The sequence below is a fragment of the Phalangium opilio genome, unplaced genomic scaffold, assembly GCF_054372755.1.
Source record: "Phalangium opilio isolate 3A_F unplaced genomic scaffold, DU_Popi_V2 ptg000014l_1, whole genome shotgun sequence".
Taxonomy (NCBI): domain Eukaryota; kingdom Metazoa; phylum Arthropoda; class Arachnida; order Opiliones; family Phalangiidae; genus Phalangium; species Phalangium opilio.
This window is the reverse complement of record NW_028324149.1, coordinates 5,664,048-5,671,576: the sequence shown is the minus strand read 5'-3', so window position 1 is coordinate 5,671,576 and position 7,529 is coordinate 5,664,048. Positions and strand designations below refer to the sequence as shown.

The 7,529-nt window shown below is 36.6% G+C and overlaps 1 long non-coding RNA gene across 1 annotated transcript; it reads left to right on the top strand.

Moving 5' to 3' along the window:
- The first annotated feature begins 3,494 nt into the window (after positions 1-3,494).
- On the top strand, positions 3,495-4,766 carry LOC149705373 (uncharacterized). Its single transcript, XR_016381446.1, has 3 exons — positions 3,495-3,637; positions 4,404-4,481; positions 4,623-4,766. It is a non-coding gene; the product is annotated as an uncharacterized LOC149705373 (long non-coding RNA).
- The last annotated feature ends 2,763 nt before the right edge of the window (positions 4,767-7,529 follow it).

Sequence of the window (7,529 nt, the reverse complement as noted above, 5' to 3'; positions counted from 1 at the left end):
TGGTGTTTTCAAACAAGCATCAAATTCAGCTTTTCGTCTTTTCATGCTTTAAACCTTCGAGAAGCAGAAATATAAATGAGTTTGATATTTGCTTCTCATTTTCTTAAAGATTTTGCCGCTCAAAAAGAAAATATCGTCTACACACATGAAAATGTAATTTAAGTCACAACCACTTGTAATTTTTTATTCTTTTAAAGCTTGTTTGAAAACGATACGAGTTTCAGCTTTTCCGTTCTAATTTTGAAGATTTTTTATCTTCGTAAGCCCGTCAAAAGTTCCCAAAAAAGCCACAGCAAAAAGCTTGGAAAAAGTTGATTGAAAACGGGCATTTATTTTATATTTATGTTAAAAAAATATTGAGTATGCAATTAATAAAAGACCCGACACACTTGTGTCTAAAGCGAAAGGCTAATTTCCTATCTTCAAATATAGTTTTGCGGTCAACTGAGTCAGAAATACGATAAAAAGTATTCTCCATTGGGTTTCTAACTTTTTGCAGTGCTTTTTGTTAGAAGGGAATGCGCGGCTCCTTTGACCCTTTGAAGTCGTGAATGGGCGCTTCCGGGTGCGGTTCGCCAGATCGAGGCTTCCTAGTCTTAAAAGAAGCCGATGCGAAAGGCTAATTTCCTATCTTCAAATAGAGTTTTGCGGTCAACTGAGACAGAAATACGGATAAAAGTATTCTCCATGGGGTTTCTAACTTTTTGTTAAAAGGGAAAGCGCGGATTCTTTAACCCTTTGAAGTCGTGAATGGGCGCTTCCGGGTAGCTGCAAGGCTTCCTTGACTTAAAAGAAGCCGACTTTTTAAATTACTCGTTGAAAGTAGGCAGACTTCCGGCTGCTTGGAAAAGGGTTAATGTTGTCCCTCTATATAAGGGTTCTTCCTTAGACAGATCTGATATGGCGTCCTACCGTCCTATATCCTTATCCTCTGTTTTCTGTAAAATTATGGAATCAATTGTATCTGATTTCATTAATTCTAAATGTATTAAGCCTGGCGTGCTCCCTGAAAAGCAGTTTGGTTTTAGAAAGGGTTTCAGTTGCGTAACGCAGTTAGTCCAGGCTTTCCATTCATGGGCTTCTTTGTTGGACTTACGTGTACCATCTGATGTACATGTCATAATTTTTGACTGGAAAAAAGCCTTTGACTCTGTTCCTCATGATCGCCTCATTTTTAAGCTTTATGGTGTGGGTATTCGCGGTCCTATCCTAGCTTGGGTTGCTGATTTCTTAAGGAATCGTGAACAGAGAGTTGTCTTTCAAGGTGAGTTTTCGGGTTATCAACCTGTTACATCTGGCGTACCCCAGGGATCAATATTGGGTCCTTTACTGTTTATTCTGTACGCCCATGATCTTCACCTTGGTATTTCCCCTGATACTAACCTTTGGCAATACGCTGATGATTCCTTTCTCTCTCGAGCTGTGCGCTCTATGTCGGACACTGTGTTACTTCAGAGAGATATAAATATAATCGTTGACTGGGGAATTAGAAATCTCTTGTCTCTAAATGTATCGAAATGTTCATATATCATTTTAACTAGACGTCGCAATGTATTTAATGTTGATTATTGTGTATCTAATCAAATCTTGCCTCGGGTCTTTAAATGTAAGTTGCTTGGGATTTTTATTTCAAGTGATTTAAAATGGGCTGACCATGTCTTATATATTACCTCTAAAGCCAGGCGCTTGACTGGTTTAATTAATAGAACTTTTGGTCGTTCAAAAGCAGCTATTATAGCGTTTAAGGCTCTGGTAATTCCTGTTTTGGAATATGGGTCTGTGGTATGGTCTCCTCATTTACGAAAGGATATTGACAGTGTTGAACGGGTTTTGAGACATTTTACTTCTTATCAATTGAACCAGTCATGGTTTAATAATGTGCAAAATTGCAATAGAGTACAATATGGTGATCGTTTAAAGACACTGAATTTTTAGCCATATCGTAGTATACGATAGGCTCTTAGTTTGACCCGAGCCGTCCGTAGTAGTAGTAGAAGTAGTGGCCGGGGTTGTCGCTTCGTTATCGTCAGATTTTAGCTTAAAAGGAACTTTATATTACCACAACCCACCCATAGGGGTTACAGGGCTCGGTTAGAGATTTAATTTTAATTAAAATTTTTTCAGGTCAGACCCGGGAATCGAACCCGGGTCGCTGGCGTAGTAAACATCCACTCTACCAACGAACCATAGAAACTTGATAGAAACCCCGAGTTTTTTATTATTTATTCTTATCTCTAAAATGTCGGGGTGATGTGGGGTGGGGTACCTCTTAATCTGTGGGGTCGGAAACTATTGAATTTTTATCTGTGGAGTCGGATACTTATGAATTTGTATGTTTGGGGTTTTTATATTTATTTTCTTTTTATGTATGTGCCAATTAAATAGATAACGATTTTCCCCGTTTTTCGTTCTCGTTTGGTAGCTATCGTCATCTATGTTATGTTTGACTGGAACGTTTTGGCGGTTAATTCAAAAATGGGTTTAGATAGAGCTAACATAGTGTTAAATGAGCGTTATGCGTTTGATCATTTTAGCATTGCTAAAGGTAATTCGAGGGGATAATCACTAAAATGCGTAATCATTCTAACTAAACTTTCTCTTTCAAAAGTTTCTGGGCATAAGTCCTTGTTAGAAACTTATAAGATGCGATAAGTGTGCATCGGCATAAGTCTATGTCGTAAACTCATCGAGGGGATTATCACTAAAAACTATCTGTTCTTCGATTCGCCGGAATATTAGAATTACAGCATAAGTAAATTTATACGGTTATAATTTAATCACTGTTTAGAGTAGGGAATCGAGGGGCTATTCACTCTGATTTTATGCACGGTAAATCATTTAAGCATTGAAAAAGATAGCGCTATTCACTCATTAGGGTAACGTATAGAGGGGTTATCTACTCATTAGGGTAGGGTATAGAGGGGCTATTCACTCGTACGATATGGCTACTATTACGAGCCCTTGGGCCGTCTTGTTTACCTATGTATGCACTAAGACAGTTTTCTAGTCTCGTCTTTTTATACCGGGTAATCTACTGTCATTATACCTTTCCTTTACTAGATTATGTCATTATTAATGAAAGGCATGAAATTTTGACATTTGCCATTGGTAAAGCTAGATGTGATGCACTTTTTCATTCATTTTTTTTTTCGTGTCGTTAGGGATTGGAATTCTCTCCCAATTGACATAAGGTGTAGTAATACGCTAGCCTGTTTTAAATTTAAATTGTATCAAAAATTTTTAAATGACGATTGTATATTATAAATATTTTTATTCCTCTTCGATTTCATCTATTTAACTATGGTTTTACATGACTATTGGTTTTTTTAATTTTCTTTGTTTTAATTTAATTTGTGTATTTTTTTTTTCTTTTTTTGTATTTGTCTGGGTCAACAAGCTCTGTACTGGGAGTTACTCCTTTTCTTGTTGGCCTCCAATTTATATATTGGGAAATAAAAATTATTATTATTATTATTATTATGCGATAGAGCCGATACTACGTGTATTCCTCTGGTGATAGACGGGTTGGAATTTCGGGGAACGACCTTCAGGGGGGTTTCACAAGGACGCTGCATTCCATAAACAGACACAATAGAAGCCGACTATTTCCGGTATGCCTTGAAATGAGGAAGAAGGGGTGAGTTATTTTTAGCCTCACCGTCTATTAATAGCGTGGATCATTAGATTGACCTGGTCTGTACCTTTTCGAAATTATTTGTGATGTAAAATTCGTCATCAGAAGTAAGATGAGACTAGAAGTATTGAGCTAACCAAATTCTTCACTTGGCGAAAGTGAATATTCTTGATAACACACCAACGGTTGGCCCTCTGGTAGCGGTTTCTGAATTTTCCCTCCAAAACGTGAGACGCTCGTGGCGGTAGACGGCCAAACTACGTTCAAGCACCCACGTCCGTGTTCCGCGGCTTTAGGTTTAGGGGAAGGGGTAGGAAATTTTTTGGAACTCGACCAATTTTTTCTCTCTAGTGTAGGCACGATGGAAGCGGCATAAAATCCTCAAATTTGTTCAATAGTGCCAGGATCTACTACCAATGCTAGAGCTCTTTACTTCTAGTCTCATCTTACTTCTGGTAATGCTAGAGACTCGCAGCTCGAGCTAGTTCGAGAACGACAAGCGAGAATTGACTGCACTCGGTTAATTTTGCAGTCCACTAGGTCCTATTCAGTCTGTACTATAAGCCTGTGACAGCGCCAAAACCAGTCGTCGCTTTACGAAAATCTATCTCACGTTTCATCTACCTCATTTCATGACAAGCTTTCAGTAACCAGTGACAAACTTGTAGAACATTTCTTTTTTGCTTTTGTTGACATAGTCCAAGCGTGCCGAGCTTACTAAAGTATACCGCCCATATCTCCAAGTTTGATCTTGCTTTCTCGCCCATAGTTGACGTAGAGGATGACAAAGATAAGGCGAGGAGGTCAATCCGCCCATGTGCAAAGGATGTGCGTCCTAAAACTAAACGTACCGAAAATTGTTTTTACTACCCCCCTATTTTCCCATTTTTCGGCGGATTTTATAAATCGCGTTTCTATCTCCCTCTCTTTCTCCTCTTTGATTTATCCATCGTTACAGGCGCGAATCTTACGAAGTAAATTTTTATAGAAAGTCCGCGGACTCTGAAGTCTTAGCTACTATAGTTCAACGGAACGCTGAAGAAATGATAGCTGATATGTTGTCCGAGAAAGTCGCCTTTAATCCAAAGCCTAGATTGCAAAATTTCATCTTTAACATCATATCTCAAACTGCTTTTGGGTAAAACCAGGAAACGAAACTTGCCGAATATCGTGGGTTTAATCTATTATTACACTCTTAAAATCAAAGGTGTGATTTAGCACCTTTTGTCTTAATTTTGACGGGTCCAAAAACAGCACCATTAATGTGGTTAAATAACGCCTCTGAAAGCTTTAAATGGCCCATTTTCAACACTTTGCGTCTTAAAAATATTTCCCCCCGACACATTTATTACACCTTTTAAAGCTTAATCTTACACCTTTTAATTACCATATTTTTAAAATATCTTCTTAAAGTGTCTGTATGTTCTTCTAATATTCTTCAAAAGGCGTAAATTTTTTCTTGAAGTGAGAAATAGTGCAGAAAAGGTGTGATTTAGCACCTTTCGTCTTAATTTAAAGTTGTTAAACATCACCTCTGAAAGTGTTAAATGGACCATTTTTAGCACTGCATCTTAAAAATATTTCCCACTGACACATTTATTACACCTCATTGAGATATTTCTTACACCTTTCAAAACAATATTTTTAAAAATTGTTCTTTGAGTGCTTGTACTTTGTATGTTCTTCCAAAATTCTTCAAATGGCGTGAATTTGAACTACCGAAGTGGGAAATAATGCAGAAAAGGCGTGTAATATTGTAAGGAAGGCTGTATTACACAACGTGATTTTAATACAGTTTGACACCGTTACCACATCGTGCTACTCTCAATAAAGGTGCTATATATACTTTTCACTGTACACACACAATATTTTAGTGTTTTTACCACCTATAAAAGTAGTTTTTATGGGTTCACATTTCACACAGACAGAAACCAAAATTGGGAGTTCTCATTCGAAAACACTCCCGCAATTTAGGCGGTTTCGGAAAGTGGTAAATAGTCTCAACAGACTTCACTTAACGAAAGTGTTCATGGCTAAAATTTCTCTGTTAATAACAGAGTTGCAACGTGCCACATTATCTAACGATTTGAAGTGTTATCTAAATATAAGAGAAAGGTGAAATAAGCCATAATCCATAACATATCCGTTGTTATTATTGTAACATGTTGTTTAAAAAGAAAAATTTATATTTAAATTATGGTAAATAAACATGTTCCAGTAAATTGTTGAGATATTTATGGATTTTTAATGAAAGGTTTGTCTGTAGTTCAAATTTACATCCCCAGAATCACGAAATTTTAGTGCAGAAGAAACTTTGTTATTATATGGGTTTTCTAAACTATTAATTCAACCGATAACCAATACGCAGAGTGTGGGCGTTGTGAGCACTTAACGATAAATTAGCCTTGTTTGATTGAATTAAAAATGTTAAACCCGGGACGCAATGCGTCAAAACAATTAATGATTATAGAACTTTAATTATGGGTAATGTCAAATAAGGTGGACTTCGAAACTCTTCATTAGATATTAAGCTGAAAGGATTTAAACACACTTATTTGAACAATGGGTGTCGAAAATAAGAATGGAAATTGTTCAACAGAGGTGCAGTTTAACACCTTTTCAACTCGTCTTTCGTACTAAAAGATAATTGTTACTCTTTTATGTGTGTTGTGCAATTCCTTACAGGATGTGTCTCAGCACCTTGGCGAGCTTAAAATAACACTTTTAAGCGTGTCGCATAACAACTTTAAGAGTGTCGCGTAACGCCTTAAAGAGTGTCGCGTAACGCCTTAAAGAGTGTCGCGTGACGCCTTAAAGAGTGTCGCGTGACGCCTTAAAGAGTGTCGCGTGACGCCTTAAAGAGTGTCGCGTGACGCCTTAAAGAGTGTCGCGTGACGCCTTAAAGAGTGTCGCGTGACGCCTTAAAGAGTGTCGCGTGACGCCTTAAAGAGTGTCGCGTGACGCCTTAAAGAGTGTCGCGTGACGCCTTAAAGAGTGTCGCGTGACGCTTTTAAGAGTGTCGCGTGACGCTTTTAAGAGTGTCGCGTGACGCTTTTAAGAGTGTCGCGTGACGCTTTTAAGAGTGTCGCGTAATGCTTTTAAAAGTGTCACATAACACATTTAGCAGGTTTTATAAAGCTAATACCACCTGATCACCAATTCCGTTTCCTTAGCTACTTTTTACTCAGGGATAAAAATATTTTCTTATGAAAATATCATCTTTAAAAAATGCTGTTATATTTACTTTAATACGAACAATTACGTCTTTTTCCTTGCATTTATAATCTTTGGATTGACTTCAAAATTAAAAGATATATAGAAACGGAAGACCTCATATAAAAAACAAGTTATTGATTTTCAATCCCGCAGTATTATTATTTAATTTCCATGTTTAATTTCAAACGGTGTTTTAAAGGTTTTTATTACCGAATTTACACCAAATTATCTGGAAAAACTCAAGGTGATGAAACTCTATTTTGGGTGTTTTTAATTTGCAAAACATTTGTTTTCTTAAATTACACTCTTTTGAAACTTCCATTTCGCTAAATATTAATTATCCACAAAACTATTTCATAATCATAAGTCAATGAAAAAATGCGAAATTGTTCTCTCGCGTTATTGTATGGTACTGTATGAGACAGTTTAACTATAGCAATTAAAAATTTACAGAATTGTGCTAAAAAATACCAGTTTATAAAATTTAAAGTCTGAGATCTACCCTTATAACACCCTTTCCGAAGAAAAAGGAGTAATTCCAGATAGATTTTACACCTTTATTAACTAAGCTTTTTTTCGTAGATAATGGTCACCTTTAAAATACCAATATAACACCGTTTTTGTTATTCATGTGAAAATGTTAGGTGTTATATAGGTGTTTTTAAAAAGTACACCATTT